The sequence below is a fragment of the Lynx rufus genome, unplaced genomic scaffold (assembly GCF_022079265.1).
Source record: "Lynx rufus isolate CCGP_SWC_20201006 ecotype Redwood Valley unplaced genomic scaffold, mLynRuf1.p SCAF_23, whole genome shotgun sequence".
In the NCBI taxonomy this organism is placed as follows: domain Eukaryota; kingdom Metazoa; phylum Chordata; class Mammalia; order Carnivora; family Felidae; genus Lynx; species Lynx rufus.
The window spans coordinates 15,418,597-15,442,920 of NW_025814838.1; positions in this window are offsets into that span (position 1 = coordinate 15,418,597).

The following is a 24,324-nucleotide window of genomic DNA, read 5'->3' on the forward strand; positions in this document are numbered from 1 at the left end:
CAGATGGCAATATTACTAGATGGTAGGGTCCGAGAGACCTCCCTGCCAAAGTTACCAGGATAATAGAATAGTCCTGTATAGTGATGTCATATTTCATGAATATGGGGTCATTACAATTTAGCAGTATAGTGACAAGAATATGACGTAATCAGGGAGAGCTGAGAAGGTACCCTGCAGGGATCGAGACCCTGTGCTTGGGGATGAGGCTGTGGTTGGGATACCGGGGCACAAGGACGGGACTCTGCCCCCTCGGATCTCCCTCCAGGCAGGAAGAAGCTTCCAGAAGGGAAGGTGGTGCCAGGAGTCAAGATGGAACTGGCCTGCTGGCCTCCACGTGTGAGATGAGAGATGGGTAGAGGGCACGTTCCTATAGCACAACCCACCTTCCAAGCCCCAGAACCTTCTGTGCCCAGCCAGCTAGCTGCTCCTTCCTGTTCAGGGCGATCCGGAGCCGGCAGGCTCCTCAGGGTCTCTACAAATGCTGCGATTTCAGGCAGTGTGCCTGTCCTGTCAGGAAATGCCTGTGATTCTGGAATGGGCCGATGGGCTGACCATAGTACCCGCCTCTGGGGTATGGTGAGGTCGCTGCCTTCGTGTGCACAGAACGCTCAGAGCCGGACCTAGAAGCACTGAAGCTATTGTGATCACCTTGAGCCCCAACACGCCCCGTGTGACTCTGGGGAGGGGATTTGCCTGGGACCAGACTGCCCCACACGGAACCGGCTCCTGAGAGAGCGTTGTTCTGCGCTCGAAGCCACGCGGGCTGTGGGTTCGGGCCTGACTGTGCCCCATCCCAGCTCTGAGACCCCCGACACCTCCCCATGCCCCACTTTCTCCATCTGTAGCTTGGGCTTGGTCCACGGGCGGCCTGAGCACTCGGTCAGAGCCCTGGCCGACTGGGGTGTGCCCGAAAATGAGGATCATTTCTGAGCAGAGCTGGTGCCCCTCAGGGCTCCCTGCTTGCTGATGCACTGAGGAAAACCCGCGCACACTGCCCTGGGCCCCTGCCAGGCCCTGTCCCTGCTGCTAGGGGCCCCCGAGGGAAGGGGTTGGAGCCAGCGAGCATGTCTCCTGCGGGCCCTGAGCTGCCGGGCTGGGAGGCCAGAGGGAAGTGAGCTGCTGAGGCAGGAAGGTGGCCCTAGGCCCTGAGTTTCTGCTCTGACTCGTGGGGCCTCAGCCTTTCCGTCTGTCCTTGTTTTCTCCGCCCCCTTCCTCCCTCCCTGCATCGCAGCCCCACATACCCACAACCGTGCGTGTCTTTCCCGGCCTCCAGATCTTTGCATGGGCTGTTGCCGAGCCTAGTGGTCCCCTCCCCAGCCTTTCAGACCCCCTGTCCACTGTCTAAGACTCTCAGGAGGAAGCCCTCCCTGCGCCCCTGCTCTGTGGGCCCCACAGGGCTGGGGTCAGGTCTATACTAACTTTGTAGCCTGGCCACAGCGGATTCTCAGTAAGCGCTTACTGGAAGCAAACGCACGAGTGCGTGAAGGAATGAACCTGTCTTCCCAGTCCCTAAACTTTGAGATACCAGGTGCGGTCCTGGGGGAAGCTGGGTACAGAGGGTTCCCATGCCCCGGGCACTCGAGGTCTAAGGGGAGGCAGATGTTAAACAAATAGTTATATAATTATCGCATACAGTCCCTGAAGGCAAATACGGTGCCCCTCGAGTGTGTAGCAGGGGGATGTGACCTGGCCAGGGGTCTGAGAAGGTCTCCTGGAGGAAATGACATTTGAGGGGCCCCTGGGTGGCTCAGTCGGTTAAGCGTCCGACTTCGGCTTAGGTCATGATCTCGCGGTTTGTGAGTTCCAGCCCCGCGTCGGGCTTTGTGCTGACAGCTCAGAGCCTGGAGCCTGCTTCAGGTTCTGTGTCTCCCTCTCTCTGTGCCCCTCCCCTGCTCTCTCTCTGTCTGTCTGTGTCTCTCTCGAAAATAAATAAAACATTAAGAGAAGAAGAAGAAGTGACGTTTGAGGCCTGATCTGCAGGCTGAGAATCCACAACTAACCAGGCAGAGGGAACCACATGTGCAAAGGCCCAGTGGTCAAGGAAAACGTAGAGGGGAGCATGTGAGACACCATAGCACAGAGACCAGGGTGGGAGGGTCGGGGCTGAGGGGAGGGTGGCTGAACTTTTACCCTCAGAGAAATGCCAGGACGTTCAAGGATTTGGCATCCCTGGGGTGGGACTGCAGTCAAATTTTAGAACATGGCCGTGTTGTTCTGCCACATGGAAAACAGATCAAAGGGGCTGAGAGAACAGGGAGGAGGCTCCTACAGCCCCTGAGCCACTGGGACTGAGGCAGGGATGGAAGGATGAGGAGTTCAGAGGATTTTGAGCAAAGAGCTACCCCCACCCCCCACCCCCCATCCCCGGCCGGGTGGGGACTGGCTCTGCGGAGAGAAGAACAGGCAGGCCCAGGCTGAGGCCTGGTCCTGCCTAAGCAGGGGCCAGGCCAGCCAGGAGCAGCCCCTTGTCAGGAACAAGGTCTGATAAGCCCGGAGTCCCTGGCCGCCCACCAGTCACCAAACAGACAGGAGTCCCCCCAGAGCCAGGGGCCTGGGGATACAAGGGGTGCTGACCCTGTCCCCATGGAAAACATATTCCAGGAGCCAACACCCTTCTCCCTCCCAGAATCCCAGCAATTGGTGCCCTGGGGAGGAGACCTTTGAGCCCCACCCTGCCGTCCCTCCTGGAAGCTGCTAGGTGACCCTCGCTGGGCAGGGAACCTCACCTGCCTTCTGGGCTGAGAGCCCGCTGCCGTCCCCAGGCTTCCTTGGGAACCCGGGGCTCCTTCCCAGGAAGCCCCTGTCCTGCTTAGCCCAGCCCCGAGCGGGGAGTGTCCCTTCAGCCATTCGGGAAGCACATGCCAAGTCCTGGGGACAGGTCGCCACAGGGAGAGGTGACATCCTAGAGAAGGAGGCAGGGCACGTGCAAGTTAATAAGGTAATTGTGTGAGAGATTTCAGAGAGGGGTCACTACTGGAACAGTGATGCGATGGGGGCCAAGCAGAGGTGGGGGGAGGGGAGAGTGGAGACTATCATCACCGTGACCCCGGAGGTGTGGCAGGTTTCTCTCCTCTCAGCCACCAGAATCTCCCTTCCACTTGAGCATGGAAAGCCCCTCACCCGCAGTGCCCTGTGTCAGTCCTTTCCCAGGGTCTTTCCAGCATCACCCCTTTCCCCCATTGTAGGTGTTCCCTCGGGTGGGATTTCCCCGGGACCTGAGCCAGAGAGGGGAGCTAGTGCTCAGGGTGAAGGCCACACGCGTGGACCTCCTTCCACCTGCCGGGTCTGAGCCCCCCAGAGCCCCACAGCTGTTGCATTTTGCAGATCAGGAGACCCAGGCAGCCAGCGAGGCTTCTCCAGGCCACGTGACTCAGAAGGCAGGAGTCAGGATTTGAACTCAGCTCGGTTGCATCCCAAAGGCCTGTCAAACCCTGTCAGAGCCTCAGAACAGTTTTGTGTGTGTGTGTGTGTGTGTTTAATGGTTATGTATTTATTTTGAGAAAGAGAGTGTGTGCTTGTGAACCGGGAGGGGCAGAGAGAGAGAGAGAGAGAGAATCCCATGTGTGGAGCCCTACTCGGGGCTCGAACCCATGAACCGTGAAATCATGACCTGAGCAGAAATCAGGAGTCCCGTGCTTAACCGGCTGAGCCACCCAGGTGCCCCCTCAGGACAGTTTTATTTTTTTTTTTCAACGTTTATTTATTTTTGGGACAGAGAGAGACAGAGCATGAACAGGGGAGGGGCAGAGAGAGAGGGAGACACAGAATCGGAAACAGGCTCCAGGCTCTGAGCCATCAGCCCAGAGCCCGACGCGGGGCTCGAACTCCCGGACCGCGAGATCGTGACCTGGCTGAAGTCGGACGCTTAACCTACTGCGCCACCCAGGCGCCCCGTGGAGTTACAGATTCTTCTGTCCCTTTCCTACCCCTCCCTTCACTGTCCCACTTTCCCATGGTGGTAAATGTCGCTACCGGCTCCCCAGTGGCTCAGTCAGACACCCCAGAGCCGTGCGACTCCTCCCTCACTGCCCTTCTTCCAGGGGCCGGTCATTAAATGCCCCTCAATGGGCCTCGTAGCAGCTCGAACCCCCCCTATGTAGGTAGAGGTTCTCTCTCCCTCCCTCTTGGGAAATTGTGGCAGGTTATCACTGATCTCGAGAAAGCCGCACTGGGGTCTGTGGGCACCTTTCTCCAAAGATACAGCTCACGTGATTGCTGTACATGCGACGTATCTCTAAGCCGGGCCAGCGGACAGTTCCCCGGGGTCCCTAAAGAACACCCCAGGCCCTGCCCGCTGGCAGTTCCCCCAGAATCTCCTGAGGTCGTGGTCCTCACAGCCCGCCCCTTCTGCCGTGAGAGAAGTCAGAAGAGGGCTCAGACTCACCACCCTACCTTGGAGCAGTGCCCTGATGTGGGGTAATATTCCAAAATTGATTGTGGCGCTCGCTTCGTGAATGCACTGAAGTCCACAGCGGTGTGTGCCTGAAATGAGCGAATTGCATGGTGTATGAATTACATCCCCATCTGTTGAAAAGGCCCTCAGGTTGAGGGAGCCTGGGTGGCTCAGTCGGTGAGGGTCCGCCTTCGGCTCAGCTCGTGATCTCGTGGGTCGTGAGTTCGAGCCCTGCGTTGGGCTCTGCGCTGACAGCTTCGGATCCTCTGTCCCCGTCCCTTCCCTGCTGATGGTCTCTTTCTCAAACACAAAAATAACCATGAAGAAAATAGATGAAAAAAAACCAAACCCTTCAGGCTGTCCTGTGTCCTCCTCCACAGAGGTGGGATCCAGGTCGGCTCAGACACATGAAAAGTAAAAAATACCGCGTAAACGCTCAAATGCTACCTCGTAGCAGTGATCAGAGCTAGGATTTCTTTTTCACGGGTGACATGCTAGGCTCTGTTCTCAGTGTGGACCCCTGTGGCTCACAACGGCCCCGTCAGGCTGACGTTATCATCCCCTGCTTGACAGATGGGGAAACTGAGGCACTGAGTGGCACTGTGACTCGCCCAGGTCACCGAAGTGTCAGAGGCAGGGTTTGAACCACACAGGGTAACCCAAACCCTCATTACCCACTCCCCCCACCACACTCACAAAAGTACAGAGGATTATAGTATAAAAATCAACAAGTGTCACCACACAGCGGGCCAGTGGGCGGGTCCCGCCGTGTTCTTCTCCGCATCGGTAAACCGCAGGCTGGCCCCGTTCCTGACACAGGGCGTTGACTGCAGTCATGTGAAGTAGGTCTTCTGGGAAAGGTGCAACTTCCTCCACGTTTCTTTCTTTTCTTTCTTTTTTTTCTTTTCAGGTGCAGCTTCCTCTAGATGATCTTGATTCGGGGGCCAGCCCCGCCCACTTGCCAGCCTGGGGAGAGTAGGGGGCCCTCCCCACGGCTCCTGGCTTCTCCTGTCATAAATCATATCATTAGGTCATTTCATCCATAAATCCTTCAGAACATATCTCTAGAAGATAAGGACTCACCCTTCAGTAACCACATTTTCATGGAATTACCCTTCTCACACCTACCCGAAGGTCATGATCCCTTAATATCCTCGAAAATCCCACCTTCCTGTCATTGTTTCCTGAGTGTATTTTGATGGGTGCTTGGTTCACCCTGGGAGACAAAGTCCTACATTGCTTTTGGCTGGTAGATCTCCTAAATCCCTTTTAAGCTATAATGATTCTCTCCTCTTTATTTCCTCGCGTTTTCATCATTGCACACAGTGTGGAGTCCTTGATTGATTTGCTGCCTCTTTAATGGCCTCCAGCAGAAGTGGGGGGTGGGGTGGGGTGGGGGATGGGTGGGGTAGGGGATGTTTGAGGGGAGGGTTTGGCCCAGCCTCCAGGCCTTATGGAGAGCCTGGGATTTCCACTTCAGTGGTTGTCTGCAAAGAAAGAAAATTAGGTCTGGGCAGAAAACCGGAGGCACGTTGACGTTGGCAGCAGCTAAATATATTCATTTGTGCATCTCCTGAAGGTGTTGTCAATCCCACCTTCAAAGCATATCTACAATCTGCCGGCTTCTCAGAGAGAGAGCTGATGGTGGCCTGGGTCAGGGTGAAGACAGAACAGTGCCCAGGAATATTCTGGAGATAGACTTGGTCAGGTGCTGTATGGATGAGGAGGGCGGGAGTCATGCCAGGCTTACTGCTCCTTTTTTGCTGGGAAAAGCAGCCTTCTTGCCTGGAGCTCATGTGCCCAGACTCCTCTCCCCAGCTCACAGCTGCAGCCGGGGAAATCTCAAACACACACACACACACACACACACACACACACACACACACAAGATGAGGGTGATTCACGCTCAGCGCGGGCCACCAGCACCCCACTCTCAGCCTTCCAAAGAGCCAACAAGAGGAAAGCGGGGTGGGCCAGGGGAATGACCAGAATCAGCTGCTTCCCAGTGGCCTGACCTCAGTCAGCGTAGTGCCTCTCTGAGCCTCAGTTTCCCCATCTGGGCAGTGAGAATGCCTCTTCTCTGGGCGCTGTGAGGAATTCAGTGGTGATCCCTGCTCTTAAGATGGTGGTCTTGGAGAGAGCCTGGTTGGCCCCAAGCACATCAGGAGGGTGTGACGAGCGGCCAGTAGAAAGGCTGGCATAATGACACCTGGGTCTGCACCTCCCAGCCAGTCCCTGATCAAGCCTGAGCACCCTGGGTATAGGCACAGCTGAACCCATGAGGTGGGTAGTGATTGGGGGTGCTGTCCGTGGTTCTGAACGCTCCTCCTCCTCCTCCTCCTCCTCCTCCTCCTCCTCCTCCTCCCCCCCCCTCCCCCCGACCCGACTGGCCTCTGCCAAGCTTGGGGCTGTTATCCTCATTTTCCTTTTTTACTTTGATGCTGAACATCCAACATTAACGAAGAGGCAACTGAGAAGATGGTTAAGGGCATGGACTCCAGTTCAGATCCTCATACAGCCCCCTACCCGTTGCATGACCTTGGGCAGCTCGCTGAATCTCCCTGGCAGTCGCTTTCCTTATCTGTAAAATGAACGTAACATACGGCCCTCCTAGGATCATCTTACACACTTTCTACCTGGAATCGGCTGTTTCTCATGGGAGTCCTGTTCCTTTGGGTGATCACTGGGAATTAGGGACCACAGTCTGGACATTCAGGGGTGCTCACTGCCACTGGGTTTTCACGGAGTCGGGGCTTCAAGCTGGAGGAAGTGAGAACTCGTTCACCTTCAAGATGACAGGGTTGTCATTTAACTCCTTCCATTCTGCCTTTGTATCTCTTTTTCTCTTCAGCCTATATCATAAAGCTAATAGTTTCAACATAATGATACCACTATAATCGCTACCTATAAAATGATGGAGGGCAGTTGAAGATTGCCTTGTGGTTCTGTTTCTTTGTGGTTCTCTGGTCCTTAGGATAAAGCCCATTAGGGATGTACAACCAAAGTGCTGTTTTAAAATCACTTCCAATCATCCTTTTTAGTGTGGTTGCCAAGTTGACTTTCAGCCAGGTTTACTCGTTTGTTTTTTTTAATTTATTTTAAGGGATTCCTTTTTCTTGTCTTTGCTTTACACTCTTGTAAGCTGTTTACATGTATAAAATAAGAAACAAGGTACACTCGGGGAGGACTGACTTCCACTCCCCTTCCCTTTACTCGTTGCCTCCCTCCTCCACAGGTGACCATTTTTGTTCGTTTATGCTTTATTCTTCCATTGTGTATTTTTTGAAAAAAGAAGCAAGGGTGTATATACCCCACGCACATATTCAGAAGATGGCGAACACACTTCTGTCCCGTGGATTTTGTTTTTTTATTTTCTCACGTGAATCCCACATCCCGAAGATCACTCCAGGGCAGTGGCAGAAAAACTTCCCTGCTCCTTGTCACGGCTGTAGAGTGCCCTCCTATGTGGCAGTCCACGGTTTATTCAACCAGTTCCCTCTCAGTGGATGTTTGGATTGTTTCCAGTTTTCTGCTGTTTCTAGCAGTGCAGCAACAAAAGCCTGGTGCATGCATAATTTCATACTTTGGGCAGTGCATTTTGAAGATAGATTTCTAGATGCTCTCATAGAATTTTTGGTTTTGTTAACTCTCCTAAGACTGTTGTTTTAGAGCAGTTTTAGATTCCCAGCAAAATTGAGGGGACCTCATGGGATTTTTAATTGTAACTGTGGCACATGTTATGTAGGAATTCATCATGCTATCGGGGCGGGGGGGGGGTGTCACAAGGGCTCTGCCCTAGTCAGGGCAGTCACTGAGGACTTCCCTGAGTCCTCAGTCACTGAGGAAGAAATGGTGGTCATGCTGAGATCTGAAGGAAAAGTGGGAAATGGTTAGATGACGAGAGGAGGAAGAAGTGTTCCAGGCAGCAGCATGTGTTAAGGTCCTGTGGCAGGTGCGAGCATGATATATGTAAGCAATTGACAGAAGGCCCATGAGGCTGGAGCTCAGAAAGTGAGGGGAGTGAGGGGGCCATGCCTTTGCGGTGAAGTTGGTGGAGATTTGAAAGAAGAAGATGAACGTGGGTGGTAATCGGGAGATAAAACGCACAGAACCTGGTCATTCTATTCGTTGGGACCTAGATTCACCTGCCACTTCAGAGACCCAAAGTGCTGGTTCAAACAAGATAGAACTCTCTGTCCCCTCTTGCGTATAGTCCTGGTGCAAGTGTTCTCGTTCTGGTTTGGCTGGTCCAGGGCGTTAAGGCCCCGGGCTCCTTCTACCTCGTCGCCCTGACATTCCCATGCTACTGCCTTTGTCCCGTGGTCCAAATGGATCACACCATGTCCTGCACTATGACGAGTGGGAAGGGAAAGCAGAAGGGAGAGCAGGGAAGGGGGAGGACCTCCCGGGGAGTTGCGTGCCTCCCTTCCGCTCACATCCCCGTTTGCCAGAATTTAATCGCTTGAGGACACCTGCCTAGCTACAAGAGAGGCTGGGAAATGTAGTTTCATTCTGAGTGGCCCTACCCAGCTCCACAGGAGAGGTTCTATCACTCGGGGAGAAGGGACGGCGGAGGCTGGGGCTCAGCCGGCAGTCTCTGCCACTGGGAGGGTTTGGAGGTGGGGGAGGGGAGCAGAGGGAGGTGGTAAGGAGGCCTCCTCGCTCTCTGGCTCGTGCACACGTGTGGGTGGGAGTGCCACTTGCTGAGACAGGAAGCAGAGGGGGGCGGCTCTTTTTAACCTCGCACCCCGTAGGGTAGCACATGAGCTAGTTTTGTGCACGGCGGCGGGAGTGGGATCCCGGCCTTGGGGGAACGGAGGCCGAGGTAGGGAGGGGCATCCCTGCAGCAGAATGCTCCGGTGGCAGCTGATCGGGAAGTCCCGGTGTCCCCAGACTGGTCTGGGAGCGGGGGGCCACCTCCAGCTCCCTGCGAAAGCACTGCCTGTGTCCCCGGGCAGGGAGCGGGTGGGGGCCGAGGGGCCAGTATCCACCGTTGCGTGCAGTCCCCTCTGGGCTCTGGCTGGGATAAGAAGGACCGCCGCCCCTGCAAGCCGGGGGAAGGCAGCCCGACTCTGTCCCGGGACTAGGAGACACGCTGAGCTGAGTTCAAACTGCAGCTCTGCCCTGTTGACCTTTGGTAAGTTGCTTAACCTCTCTGAGGCTCGGTCCCCTCGTCTGTCCAATGGCAGTGAGGCAGGGCCTGGCTAACGATGGTGAGGACACGGAGTGGCGTGTGAAGTACCCGGGTGGCACTGGCACACGGTCGTCGTACTCGGAGTGGCTGTGTCCCTGCGGACCTGCAGAGGGACAGCGTCCCCCAGCTGCTCCGGGCCAGTGCTGGCGCTCAGCTCGTGGCAGCCCCGGGGCGAGTAGGGTGCGCTGGGCCCTGCTCCGGGATGGAGTCTGAAAGGAAGTCGGGCTGGAGAGGAGGTGGTCACACGCCGGCATCCCAGTGCGCCCCTCGGTCCCACCCGGGACGATCCCAGGTGCCCGGTTCCCAGAGGTTGACGGGAAAATCACGACACGCAAACAGGATCCTTCACAACCGGACTTAATTTCTGCCTGCACCAGGTCTGAGGGGGAGGAGGGTGCCACAAACCCTCTCGCCTGTAGACAGTGGAGGAAACTGCACACGCAGAAGTCGGGCTGCTGAGCTGCAAAGCCTGGCCTCACCACTTCCTCTCTAGCTCTGTCACAGGCTCTGAGCCTCAGTTTCCCCACCTGTCAAGCGGGGGTAGTGAGACCGCTTGCCCCACAGGAGCGTGGGATGATGTTTAAATAGCTCAGACATTTAAGTAGCTCGGTCCAGAGCTGGGCACGCGGAGAGTGCTGCCGAATGTCACAATTGGCGTCCCCGCCCCAGGGGGATGTTGTGTGCGGTCAGCCGGACAGGCCAGAGGCGGTGAGGGGCGCGAGGGCAGGGGGTGGCTTGTGCGCAGCTTTGCAGCCCCTGAGAGGGCGGGCACATGAGCGTAATCAAAGGATCCGCTTTTCGCAAAGGGAAACCCACCACTCCCGTGCAAACATAAGATCCTTGAGCGTGTGTCAAAGATTTTCTTTAACGCCTCCATTAATGAGGGAACTAATACGACGTGACGACCGACCTCAAGGAGAATTAAAAAGCACACACACGTGGGCGATCGGGACCGCTGCCGGGGATGTACAAACAGGGGCAAAGCTGGTCCTTACCCACAGGGCAGTAAAGCGTATCCGGGCACAATCTGCCTTACCATCGGCTTGCTACGACGTAAGAGTTGTAAGGTGCCTTAAAGTTGAGAGAGGCCGCGATAACCACAAACGACGCACCGAGAGGGCGCCGGTTGTCTATTTTGCCTGTTTCAAAATGTTGCATCTTTCCTGACGGTATTCACGCACTGACACATGTGCACACGCACGTATGTGTCTGTGCACACACAGTCATGCTAACGCGTGCCCCGATCACATAGACAGGTCTCACGCTCGCACTGTGTGTGTGTGTGTGTGTGTGTGTGTGTGTGCGCGCGCGCGTGCGTGTTTCTGGGTGTCTTTCTCAGTCTCTCAGACGCTTTCCCTCTCGGACGTGACACTGACATTGACTCGGCCCCCCACTTTCAAGCCTTTACTCGGGCTGCCTCCCCTGCTAAGCACACCTCCTCGGGCTTCTCTGCCCCCTGACAGCCTCTGGAGCGTCTCTCAGAGCTTCCCGTGACCGCCTCTCTGGTCTAGAATCCCTCCAAGCCTCGGTCTTTATGTCCCTCCGCCTTCCCTGTGCCTCCACCGGGGGCCGTGTCCGGTGGACCGAGACATGGGCTGCAGAGTCGTTCAGTCTGGGTGTGGATCCCAGGTCTGCCGCTTCCCCGCGCGAGACCGTGCGCAAGTCACGGCATCTCCCTGAGCCTCAGTCTTCCCACCTAGAAGGTGGGGGAATAGAACCAACCTCCTGGGGATCTTGCTTTGTTGTTTTTTTTTTTTATATATAAAGATTAAATTAGCAGAGGAGGGGCGGGCTCTTGGCAGAGGGTCTGACATACATTAAGTGCTCAGTAGATGTCGGCTGTCATTGCTGCTGTGAAAACTGGCCTCGAGTTCGCATTTCCTGGGTGGCTGTGACGCCCCCTGAAGACAATGCCCACGAAAGGGCTCTGTTGACTTGTCTGCGGGGAAGGGGTTGCCTATTAACAGCGGGGTGTGTGGGGGTCTCCTTGGCTCCTTGGACCTGCCGCTGCCCAGCTGCTGTCAGGAGGGGGGTGTGTAGGGTGTGGGGTGGGGAGGTAGGGGGCGGGGGGGACGGGGGAATGGGGGGGACCTGGGGCCAGATGGCTGTGACACCGATGGATGGGACAGGATGCGGGCAGCCCTGGGAAGTCTGGGGGGCTGAGAAAAGCTCACGCCAGATCCAGGCAAAACCCGGGTGCTCGGCTAGAGGAAGAGCCTGGTGCCCATGTTAGGCAAGGGGCCTGGAGGATTGAGGACAGGGAGCGCAGGCCTCCCGGCTGGGTGACCTTGGATGGCCTCGGACACAATGTGCCCTAGACACTCTTTCCGCGTATCCCGTCCTGAGCCCCCACATCAGGCGCTCGGGTCCAGGCGGTGACAGCTTGGCAGGTAGAACCAACGATGTGACCCCCTTCAGTCCTCACAACCACCTGGGAAGTGTATTACTATTATCCCAAGTTGGCATCTGGGGAAACCGAGGCTCCGATCGGGTGAAAGGAGCCAAGCCCTTTCCACGTCCCACGAGGCCAAGAGGCCCCTCTCAGTGGCGCTCAGTCGCCGTTCCTGTGCTCCCAAGCTCTGGCTCGCTCATCCAGATTCGTGCGTTCAACCGTTCGTTTGTTCCTTTGTCCACGCACCAACCCCCAACTGATTTTCTTGCTCTTTGCCAGGCCCTGGGAGGGTGCGGGAGACACCCGCGTGCTCAGACACGGCCCCTGACCTACAGAGCTCACGGCCCCCAAAGGCAGAGAGACCAAAAATAACCCGGTACATCCCCACCCAGCGTACCCCCAGTATATCCCAACCCAGAGTGCACAAGTGCCGAGACTAAAGGAAGGATTCTGGGGGCGTGGGGGTAGTCAGGAATGGCTTCCCGGAGGAGGCGGAGACTGGGCAGAGGCTTGAAGGACAAGTTGAAGGAGGGACCCACTCTTCTCTGGGCAGCGCAGGGAGTGGGGAGGAGAGGTCTTTTCGCCTGCGCCCTGGAAGACGAGTTGTGGACAGAGGCAAAGGTGAGGTCTTTCAGGCAGCAGGAACAGCAGGTGCAAAGGCCCAGATGCAGGAATCACACGGGAGGAGGGGGTACAGAGCGAATTTAGCATGCAGGAAGCTAGGATGGAAAAGGAAACGGTAAATGATTGGATTAGAGACAGGACAGGGCCTTGCACTACAAGATTTTTCTCTCCAGTTTTACGGAGATATAATTGGCCTGACACGGTACTAATTTTCGTGGTCTGACATAATGATTTGATATACGTATATATATATTAATTTTTTTAATATTTATTCATTTTTGAGAGAGAGAGAGAGTGGGGGAGGGGTAGAGAGAGAGGGAGACACAGACTCCCAAAGCAGGCTCCAGGCTCCGAGCTGTCAGCACAGAGCCCGACGCGGGGCTCGAACTCACGGACCGTGAGATCGTGACCTGAGCCGAAGTCGGACGCTCAACCGACTGAGCCTCCCAGGTGCCCCTGTATATATATTTTAATATCTATTTATTTTTCAGAGAGGGGTAGAGGGGCAGCGGGGGCGGGGGGGGGGCGGTACCGAGGATCTGAAGCAGGCTCTGTGCTGACAGCACAGAGCCCAAAGTGGGGCTCGAACTCACAAACTGTAAGATGGTGCCCCGAGTTGAAGTCGAAGGCTTAACCAGCTGAGTCACCAGGTGCCCCGAGATAGGTCTACATTGTAAAACGATCGCCACAGTAACTCTAGTTAACATCCTTCACCACACACAGTTACAACTGATTTTTCTCGCGATGAGAACCCTTAAGATCTACGCTTGGCAACTTTCAAATATAGGACACGGTATTGTTAGCTGTCGTGGCCATGCTGTACGCGACATGCCCGGGACTTCCCCGTCTCGTAACTGGAAGTTTCTCCCTGTGGACCACCTTCACCCATTCCGCTCCCTAGCCCTACCCCCGCTACTGGCAACCGCCGACCTGTTCCCTGCGTCTACGAGTTCAGCTTTTTTACATTCCGCATATGAGATCATACCGCGTTGGTCTTTCTCTGTCTGACTTGTGTCCCTGAGCATAAAGCCCTCGTGTCGTCACAAATGGTAGGGCTTCCTTCTTTTTTAATGGCCAAATGGTATTCCATTGCATATACACATCTTCTTTATCCAGTCGTCTGCTGACGGACACTGAGGCTGTTTCCGTGTCTTGGCCATTGGAGTAATGCCGCCGTGACCCTGGGGGTGCAGATATCTTTCCAAGGGAGTGATTTCATGTCTTGGGATAAACACCCAGCAGTGGAATCGCCGGACCCTAGGGTAGTTCTGTGTTTAATTTTTTGAGGAACCTCCATACTGTTTCACACAGCCGCTGCACCAGCCTGCATTCCCACCGATGGTGCAAGAGGGTCCCCTTTTCTCCACATCATTGCCAATGCTTGTTATCTCTGTCTCTCTCTCTCTCTCTCTCTCTCATAGCCATTCAAACAGATGTGAAGTGAAATATTTTGAATGCTGGGCAGGGCGTGACTTTATCTTTAGGGTGCCAGGGAGCCTTGGAGTGTTGCGGGCAGTGGAATGGCTCGTGAGATCTGTTGTTTTAGAAGAACCTTGGCTGCAGTTCCGAGGGCAGAAGGGAGTGGAGCCTGGGGGCCATTTGAAGGATGAGGCAGGAATTCGAGAGAGAGAGAGAGAGAAAGAGAGAGGCTAGCCCAGGCAGGGACCCAGGGGTGGGCGGGGGGAAATGGCAGCATTGAGGAAGCAGACTGGACCAGGCTCCGGGGCAGTCATTTCCTGGGCAGATGTCAGCCCAGAGAGGCACAGATGTTCTGTCGCGCTCAGCGTGGGCTACAAAAACAGCCCCGAGGGAGGGACTCTGCCCCTGTTGACCGGGGCGTGGGGAGTGTGGGAGAGAAAGGGAGCCACGCATGGGGCGCTTTCGTACACGCTCGACGGTTTGTGGCTCACATTACCTGTATCCGATCCTCATCACAATCCTGCAGGGGGTTGGGGGGGGTGTTAGTATTGATACACCTGGCAGGCAGTGTTGGGATTTAGGCTGGTGGCTGCATGTGGGGGGGACGAAGCAAGGCGGCAGTGATTGGGGATGAGAAGGATGGGGTTTTCTGGGATGCTGACGGTGTTTCGGTTCTTGCCCTGGGTAGTTCCAGGGTGTGTTTTCTTTTATTTGATGTTTATTTATTCATCTTGAGAGAGAGAAAGAGAGCGCGCGGGGGGACGGGCAGAGAGAGGCAATCCCAAGTAGGCTCCGTGCTGTCAGCAGGGACTGTGACGTGGGGCTCAGTCTCACAACCATGAGATCATGACCTGAGCCGAAATCAAGAGTCAGACGCTTAACCAGTTGAGCACCCAGGCACCCCCCCCCCGCAGTGTGTTTTCTTTATGAGGGTCCGTTGAGCTGGGACTTAAGTGAGATACGTGTCTTTATTTCTGTAAGGGTTTTATGCCTCAACCCAAAATAAAGATATAAAAAATATGTCATATGCATTTCACAAATGACAGAGCATCGGGTTAAGTTTTGATGGGGTCAGGGGCACACTTAAGTTTCCATTAGTAGGTGGAAGAGCCCAGATCTGAAGCCGGGAGTGCCCCAAATCTGGAAACTGGGTTCTGGTGTCTCTCGGGGTGATTTTCAACGGACCTGCCCTTCCCCGAATGACCTGCAGGGGGAAGCAGAGAGCAAGGGATGCGCCACGGGGGCCAGGACGCACCCGGCCAGAAGGGGGCGCTGCTGTCACAGGAGGCGGGCGCGGGGGCGGGGTTGCTGGGCCCGCCGGCCCCGGAGTGGGGTGGGGGGAAGGGAACGCAGGACTGGGCAGTCCGCAGGGGGCCAGCTCTCACCCCGTTTTACAAAGAAGGACCCCCCCCCCCCCGAGGGCCTGGGAGCCCGAGTCTCCCAAGGGGCACATTACAACCTGAGGGTTCTCCCAGTCTGGTGCTCCTGCCAGGGAGCACTTGGAGATCAAGAGTGGGGTTCAGGACCCCCAGGTCCTCCCTTAGGAGTAAGCCTTTCTGGTTTCACCGATGCTCAGCCCTGCTCTGCTAGGGGGGCAGGGGGATGATGGCGATGAGCCTCGGGGCATGATCCAGGGAGCAGTCAAGCCTCCCTGAATGAAATGCAGGGGCTTTTCCCTGCGGGTGGGGCGTCCTGCAGCTCCTCTCTTGACCTTTTTAATTTCCTAACTGGAGTTTCCGGAGCAGTAGGGGGGAGGCCTCTGAAGGTGCACACACGTGGGCACCCGTGGTGCCCCGTGAACAGAGGGCAGAGGACCCAGGCTGGTATAATGGCCCCCCTTCCGTGGCCTGGGTTTCTTCCTGCTCGCCCGCGGGTGGCTTTAGCAAGCACAGCCTGCAAAGAGACGGGTGGGAAGCCGGTGTGTTCAAACGGGACAGCTGCCCCCCTGTGGCCCCGCGGCTCTGCGGTCCCCTCTCTGAGCCTCATCCAGTAAGTGGAGGAGGCCGGGCCCCATTCTGCCAGCAAGCAGCCTCATGTGGGAAATGAAAATGCCTCACGCAGGCCTGGTGCACAGAGGGGGCTCTCTCTCCTCTGGCAGACCCCGTTTAGCTGGCTGGAGTCTGCAGCCTTGGGAGCCAAGAATTTGGGGCTTTGCTGATAACTGGTTGTTTTTGTTTTTTTTTTCTCTTAACTGGGAGAGGGGTGAATCTCCCGTGCAGAATTCCAAATAATTTGCCTCCATCAGCCTAGTGAGAAGGTTAACACCAGCGGTGATCGGTCATCTTGAATGCATCTACCCTTTAAATTAAAAAAAAAAAATTTTTTTTTTACTCTTCCTTTATTTTTGAGAATGAGAGAGAGTGCGAGCAGGGGAGGAACAAAGAGAGACAGAGAGAGAGACACAGAATCCGAAGCAGGTTCCAGGCTCAGAGCTGTCAGCATAGAGCCCGACACGGGGCTCGAACTCACATTCATGAGATCACGACCTGATCTCGAAGTTGGACGCCCAACCGACTGAGCCACCCGTGCGCCCCAAAGGCATATACCCTTTATACGACTGTGACAAAATGGCCCTTGTTTGCTGTGGTCTCCCTCCCCGAACGCACAACCCTGTTCTGATCGCAAGGAAAACATCAGACAAATCCCCATGGACGGACATTCTACAAAGTACGGGACAAATACTTCTCAAAACCGTCAAGGGGATCCAACCAGGGAAACTGTCCCCAGCCGAGAGGAGCCTAGCGACCCGTGATGGCTACACAAAATGTGGGGTCCTGACTGGGATCCTGGAAAAGAAAAAGGACATTAGGAAAAACAAAGGAACTCCAAAGAAAGCACAGACTGCCGTTCATAAGAACGTATTTGTGTTGGTTCATTACCTTCGGCCAGTGCCCCGGAAGGTGTTAATGATACAGGACGTGCATGTGAGTGTCCCTGGAACATTCTGAACCACCTTCACAGACTCTGAGAGTCTATTAAAATACGAAGGTTATTAAGAAGATTTTTGAGGGGCACCTGGGGGGCTCAGTCAGTTAAGCATCCAACTCTCGGTTTGAGCTCAGGTCACGGTCTCAGGGTTTCATGAGTTTGAGCCCCGTGCCGGGTTCTGTGCTGACAGTGCAGAGCCTGCTTGGGATTCTCTCTCTTCTCCCTCTCTCTCTCCCCCTCCCCCACTCACACTGCCTCTGTCTCTCTCCAAATACATAAATAAACTAAAAAAAAATTTTTTTAAAAAGCAAGTTTTTGCAGGTGGCCATGAGTTTGCTAACTTTTCGGTTTTAGTAATGAACATGTTAAAAAATATCACCAGCCCATTACCCGCCCCCCCCCCCAGCTGTTTCAGAAAAGGAAGGATGTTTGCAACAGCAGGAGGCCCTCTGGTCTCCGGAAGAAAGGACAAGAGTGGGCGGGGAGTGAGTCCAGGTTAGCAAAGAATTCAGACTCTTCCTTTTTCTCATCTCGCCAAGGACCCGTGGGAAGCGGGGGCTGGTGTTAGCCCTGGAGGATGTGGGCGGAATGAGAAATGGTTACAGACCGTGGCCGAGAACAGCAGCCACCCCACAAAAGCAGGGGTGAGGTTCTGTAGTGCAAGATGCTACGGGAAAAGGGACAGCGGGTGATGAGGCCCCGGGCCCAGCAGGGTGACCGACCGTCACCAGTTTGCCTGGGACCGAAGGGGTTTCCCGGGTCCTCGACCTTCAGTTTAAAACTAGGACAGAGTTGGGGCGCCTGGGTGGCTCAGCCGGTTTAAGTGTCCGACTCCTGATTTCGGTTCTGGTCATGATCTCACAGTTGTGAGACTGAGCCCTGTGTCGGGCTCTGCACGGACAGCGCCGAGCCTACTTGGGCTCCTCTCTCTCCCTCTCTCTGCCCCTCCCCGTCTCACGCACGCTCACACACGCACGCTCTCGCTCTCAAAATAAATAAACTGAAAAAAAAACAAAACCTGGGGCGGTGCTAAAAGAATAAAATAAAATTTAGAAAACTGGGATGGTCTTGGGCAAACCGTGTTGGGTAGGCACCCTAACCCAGCAGGTGAACTGGGGTGGGGGGTGGGTAGGAGAGAGCACGGGCTTGTCCAAAGGGGGTGGCATCAGTCTTCAGCAGCTGTCCCCACCCTCCTAGAAGGGGAGAAGCAGGGTCCGTGTGGCCAGATCTCGTGATTTCTATTTTTTGTTTCAAAAGACGCTTAGAAAGGTTTTTTTTTTTTTTTTAAAAAACACGACAACTGCCAAGTTTCAAATGTGGGCAGCTCATCAAACAACTGTGAAATGCTTTTCAGGCCAAAGCAAACCGCGCATCCCGTGTTGGCCCCCAGGGCTCCGGTTTGAGACCTCTGGAGGGGTGGGGGGGGCCGGGTAGCTCTGACTCGGATCCTTGAGCCGGGCCTGTGGCTCTTCTGAGTTTCCATGATTGTGACACGGGAACAGCTTTGCCTCCTGGAGGGCTGTGTGGTCTGTCCGCACGGCACGTGGTCAGGCTGACCCGTAGGAAGCTGTCGGTCCACAGGGGTTAACAAGAACGCACCCAACACCAGTGCAACCACAGGATGGGTCGCAGACGCGTGGATAGATACCGCGTGGTCTGTCCATACGGGGGAGCGTCGTTCAGCCTTACGGAGGAACGGAGGGCTTATTCCTGCCACCACAAGGGGGGGGGCCTTGCAGTCGTGGTGCTAAGGGAAAGGAGCTGATTGCTGCAGATCGTGCGCTGTGCCATTCTGTGTACACGGCGCGTTCGGAAGAGGCGAATCCACGAAGACGGAAATTAGCTCGTGGCTGCCGGGGCGGGGGAGGGGGGATTCGGGGAAAACCGGAGTCGGGGCAGCTGCTCACGGGTATGGATTTGGGGGAAGGGGGACGCAAATGGTCTGCGGTTGACCCTGGTGACAGAGACACGGCGCTGTGAATAGACCGCAGAGCCTGTAAATGGGAGGCCGGTGTGGTCTGTGAATTACATGCCCATAAAGCTATTAAAGTAAAGCAAACGAGCAGCAAGCACCCTAGTCCCCCTTGTAGCCCTGCTCCAGCTCTCTGGGCAGCCTAGAGCAGGGGGCTCCCCCCCCCAGCCCCCGCCCCGGGCCTCAGTTTCCCCCTTGGGAAACCCAGGTACACGCCGAGTGTGTGCCCATCTCTTACTATCACAGATGGTCACACGCTCACCAGGGCCGCCTGCCCACCGAGACCCGCGATAATGTGGGCCGTGGGTGGCCCGTCAGCTTAGAAGCACGGAGGTCCGGCTTGGGAGCCCACCCTTGTCCGACAGACGGCGGAGACCGGCGGGAGCCAGCCGGATGGCAGCAGAAACACACAGATGTTTGCGGCTGACAACGGACATGTCAGCAGATGGGAGTGAAGAATTTGCCGGCCTTTGTCGCCTGTTTGCCAAAAGTCCCTCGGTGAAGTTGCCCTTCGGCCCACGGAGCGGGTAGAGGGGGTGCTGCTTGGCTTGGAGTCGGGGATGCCTGGTCTGACATCCACTTAGCTGCTGTGTGGCCCCGGGCACGTCGCTCGTAAGCCTCTCTGAGCTTCAGATTTTGCGAGTCTGAAAGGGAGGTGGCAATACCTACCTCCCAGGGCGGTGGCCCGGGGTTCAGGATGGTCGCGTGTAGGGCTTGGGCCTGGATCACCTCCTTACCCGGCCGGGAGGAGCCCGCTCAGCCCGCGCCAGCCTGTTGCCTCGTGGGGGATGCTTTCCCCGTTTCAAACCCCACGTGCGTTCCTTGTTCAGCCCAAGCGCGTGCGGACGTCACACGGCACCTGGCCACCCCGGCCGCCATATCTGTCCCCTGTGGGGAGGGCACAGGATCCTTCACTCTGTGACACAGGAAGGGGTGTGTGCGGCCCACAGGCCCTCCATCGGCTGCCGCGAGGGCCTCCCAGGCCGCGGGGGACCAAAGCCTGCTGCTGAAGCTGCGTCCTGTCCCTTCTCCAGGCACACGGAGCGTTGTTCCATCCGGCGCTTGACGGGGTTGTGTTTTCCTTGGCGACCGCAAGACCACCGTGCAGCGGGCACAAGCGTGGGGCCTCCCCCTCCGTGATAGGCAACAGATGTGACCCGATCACCAGCCTGGGTTGTTCTCGGCGCCTGAAGGCAGTTTCCAGAAAGTTACCGTCTGATGATTCTTGGCTTCCCCAAAGCGCAGAGCTCTCCCTCACTTTCCTCCCCTGCAGGGGGGTAGGGGGGAGACTACCCGCCTCCCAGGCTGCTCCGGGGACCACAGGAATACCAGCCATGACAGTGACGACAAGGAACACGTGTGTCACTTGCCGTGGGCCGCACGTTGTGCCAAGCGTTTTATATGTGTTCGGTCACCACTTAGGGGGAAGTTCGATTATTCCTCCTCCTTCACAGATGAGAAAACAGAGACACTGAGTCACTCGTCCAGATCATACCGTGACTAGGTGCTCCCCCGGATGGGGGTGGCTTTTTAACTCGCCCCCTGTGTGCCCATGTGGCCTTCTGCACACAGGCCAGTGCCCCGGCTGCGTTAGAACCTGGTGGGGCAAAGGCCCGCGTGGCAGGCCTGGAATTCTGGGCTCTTCTGCGCTCTCAGCCCAGTCAGACCCTTCCCTGGAGGCCTGGGCTGCAGCGTGGAGGTCCGAGGGGAGAATCCCACAGCCCCGGGACATTGGAGTGGGCAGGCAGGGCCCTGTGGTGGGCGCTATACTGTTTTACCCACCCAGGTCCCCCAGCCCCTTCTGGGACCAGCACCCAAATTGCATGACTCCATTTGTAAGAAATGACCAGAATAGGTAAATGCATAGAGACGGCAAGTCAGATTAGTGGTTGCTAAGGCTGGAGCGAGCAAGGGTAAGGGATAGGGAGGTGACAGTTAAAGGGTTTCTTTTTGGGGGCTTCGAAGGTGTTGTGAAACTGACCATGGCGATGGTCGCACAACTGTGTGACTAGACTAAAAACCACTGTGATGTACATTCAAAAGGGTGAGTCATGGGGCACCCAGTGGCTCAGCCGGTTGAGCGTCCCACTTCGGCTCAGGTCACAATCTCTAAGTTCAAGGGTTCGAGCCCCGCGTCGGGCTCTGTGCCGACAGCTCAGGGCCTGGAGCCTGCTTTGGATTCCGCGTCTCCCTCTCGCTCTGCCCCTCTCCCGCTCACTCGCTGGCTCTCAAAAGTAAAGAAACATTAAAAAAATAAAAGGGTGAGTTGTATGTGAATTGCACCCTGATAAAACTGAAAGAAAGAAAGAAAGAAAGAAAGAAAGAAAGAAAGAAAGAAAGAAAAGGAAGGAAGGAAAGAAAGGAAGGAAGAAAAAGAAAAAGAAAGAAAGAAGGAAGCAAAGAAAGGAAGGAAGGAAGAAAGGGAAGAAAGAAAGAAAAAGAAAGAAAGAAAGAAAAGAAAGAGAAAGAAAGGAAGAAAGATAGAAAGAAAGGAAGGAAGAAGGAAAGGAAAGGAAAGGAAGGAAGGAAGGAAGGAAGAAAAAGAAAAGAAAGGAAGGAAGGAAGGAAGGAAGAAAAAGAAAGGAAGAAAGAAAGAAAGAAAGGAGGAAAGGAAGGAAGGAAGAAAAAGAAAGGAAGAAAGAAAGAAAGGAGGAAAGGAAGGAAGGAAGAGAAAGAAAGAAAGAAAGAAAGAGAAAGAAAGAGAAAGGAAGAAAGATAGAAAGAAAGGAAGGAAGAAGGAAAGGAAAGGAAAGGAAAGGAAGGAAGGAAGGAAGGAAGGAAGAAAAAGAAAAGAAAGAAAGAAAGGAAGGAAGGAAGGAAGGAAGGAAGGAAGGAAGGAAAAGAAAGAAAGAAAGAAAGAAAGGAGGAAAGGAAGGAAGGAAGAAAAAGAAAGGAAGAAAGAAAGAAAGGAGGGAAGGAAGGAAGAGAAAGAAAGAAAGAAAGAGAAAGAAAGAGAAAGGAAGATAGAAAGAAAGGAAGGAAGAAGGAAAGGAAAGGAAAGGAAAGGAAGGAAGGAAGGAAGGAAGGAAGGAAGGAAGAAAAAGAAAAGAAAGAAAGAAAGGAAGGAAGGAAGGAAGGAAGGAAGAAAAAGAAAGAAAGAAAGAAAGGAGGAAAGGAAGGAAGGAAGAAAAAGAAAGGAAGAAAGAAAGAAAGGAGGAAAGGAAGGAAGGAAGAGAAAGAAAGAAAGAAAGAAAGAAAGAAAGAAAGAAAGAAAGAAAGAAAGAAAGAAAGAAAGAAAAAGAAAAGAAAAGAAAAAAAGATTCCAAGGCTCCTGGCTGAGCCGAGCCCAGTTTTCAGGGTATTTCCTCAAACAGCGCACACTTGGCCTCCAGGGGGCCGTGTTCGGCTGATGAAAAATCAGGGCATTTTTATTCCTGGATCTGCCTAGCTCACATCTGGCACCAGCATTTCACCTGTACGTTGCCTGCTTGTCTGCGTCCCCTGGCTGTGTCCCCATCTGCCTCCAAGACTGTCCTTCTGTCTTTCCCTTAGCATACGTCCCAGCTGTTTCATTCTTTAAAAGGGGCTCCCGGGCCAGCAGATCAGGTGGGGTCATGGCCGGGGACCAGAGGGACCAGTTATCCCCATGTTGGGAGAGCCAGAGTTCTGGAAGGCAGCCTGGGGCCAGAGGGACAGGAGGAGGTGGGGTGGTGACTGAAGCCCTGAGGCCTGGGTTCTGACCTCAGAGGAGACAGGAGACTCAGAGAGTGGGAGAAATACCCCGGCTTCTTCCACTGGGTCTGGAAAGGGAGGCGGGCTCTGTGGGTTGATGGAGCATAGAGTGGGGAATGTCCTGAGAGGCCGGCTTGACCAGATGGCCTCTTGGGGACAGTGAGAGGTGCCCCAGCATGTGATGGGGCAAGGGGGAGGGGACCGTCACCAACTTCTCTGTCCGATCTCCTAAATGGGAAGGTCGCCAACTCCTCAGCCCCTCCCTAGCTGTGACTTCCTCCTTGGGTGTCAGCGACAAACATCCTTCAAGTCTGTCCCTCCCCTACTGTGTGCAGACTCAGATCACTGCTGTTCGGGCTTGTCTGCTCCAGGGGCCCCGGCAGTGGGAGGGAGGCGGGCAGGGGTGGCCATGGTCCCAGGTCCTTGGCTCGGAAGTCACGGCATGAGTCACTTTTCTGCCTCGGCCTGACTATGCAGAAGCCAAGAGTCCCGTGACCCGTGAGATGAGGAAGGAGGCAGCCGGGTGCAGAGGAAACGCGGGGGCTCTGGAGACGCACCGGGTTCGAATCCTGCGTCTGCCAGTCCCTGACTGTGGACTCTGGGCGCGTGGTCTCCCCTGCCAAGCCTCAGTTTCCTCATCTGGAAAAGGGAGCCAACAACAGCCCATCCCTTGTAGGTTTGTTGTAAAAAATGAAAGGCCGTGACATGTCCTAAGCACCTGGCAGTGTGGCGGGCGGGCGAGTGGTTTATGCTCAGTGGGAACGCTGTGGGCGAGGCTCTGGAGTTTCCAGCCCCGGGGGAATTCTGGCCAGCTGTGTGACCGCGGGCAAGGCCCTCAACCTCTCGGAGTCCTCTTTCTGCACCTGTGAGATGGCAGGAACCGTTCTGCCTGTTTCCCAGGGGGGCCAGCAAGGATTCAGCGGCACCCAGCACCCTGCAGGCACTCAGTGCGCCTTAGCTGTTCTTGGAGTCGTGACTGCGTCCTGCCCCCCACGCTCCCCTGCACACGGGACGTCCGTCCAGGCCGCCCACCGCAGATCGGTCCTCCCCCCTCTCCAGCTTGCTTCCTTCCTTCCTCCCGGGCAGCTCTTGCCAGTGAGCAGACTTAAAGACAGCTGAGCGGAGGGGGGCAGGGACGGTGGGGGCGGGGGGGGGGGGGGGATGGGCTGGGTTTGGAATGCATGTCCTGGGGTCGTGGTGTCCTGGTTGTGAATGAGGCGCTCTGCCTGCCTGGCTATGACTCAGCAGTGAGGATGCTACTTCCTGTGCCATGGCGGGGGGGGGGGGGGGGGGGGGGGGGGGCGTGCCCCGTGACCTGCCAGCGGGGCCATCAGGACCCCCCATCCCAGCATCAGTGAAGGAGACCTAGCAGCTCGTCCGTGTCTTGGTGCCACACCCAGGGTGACTGTCCTTCCAAAGCGGGAACCTTTCGCTGCCTGCACCCCCAGGTCTGGGAGGCAAATCAAAGAGGGAATCTTCTAGAGCCGTGTCCGCCTTGCGTATTTCCCTTTGTCCTTTCACAAGATTTCATAATGATGACCTCGGTCGTGCAGGTGACGCTGGCTCTGTCACCCACAACATGTGTGACCTGTGAGGTCACCTCATCCTCGCTTTGGTTTCCCGGACTGCAAAACAAGCATCGGGACCAGGCCACATTGGCTGATACTTCAGCCCAGGTCATGATCTCACGGTTCACGGGTTCGAACCCCGCGTCGGGCTCTGTGCTGACA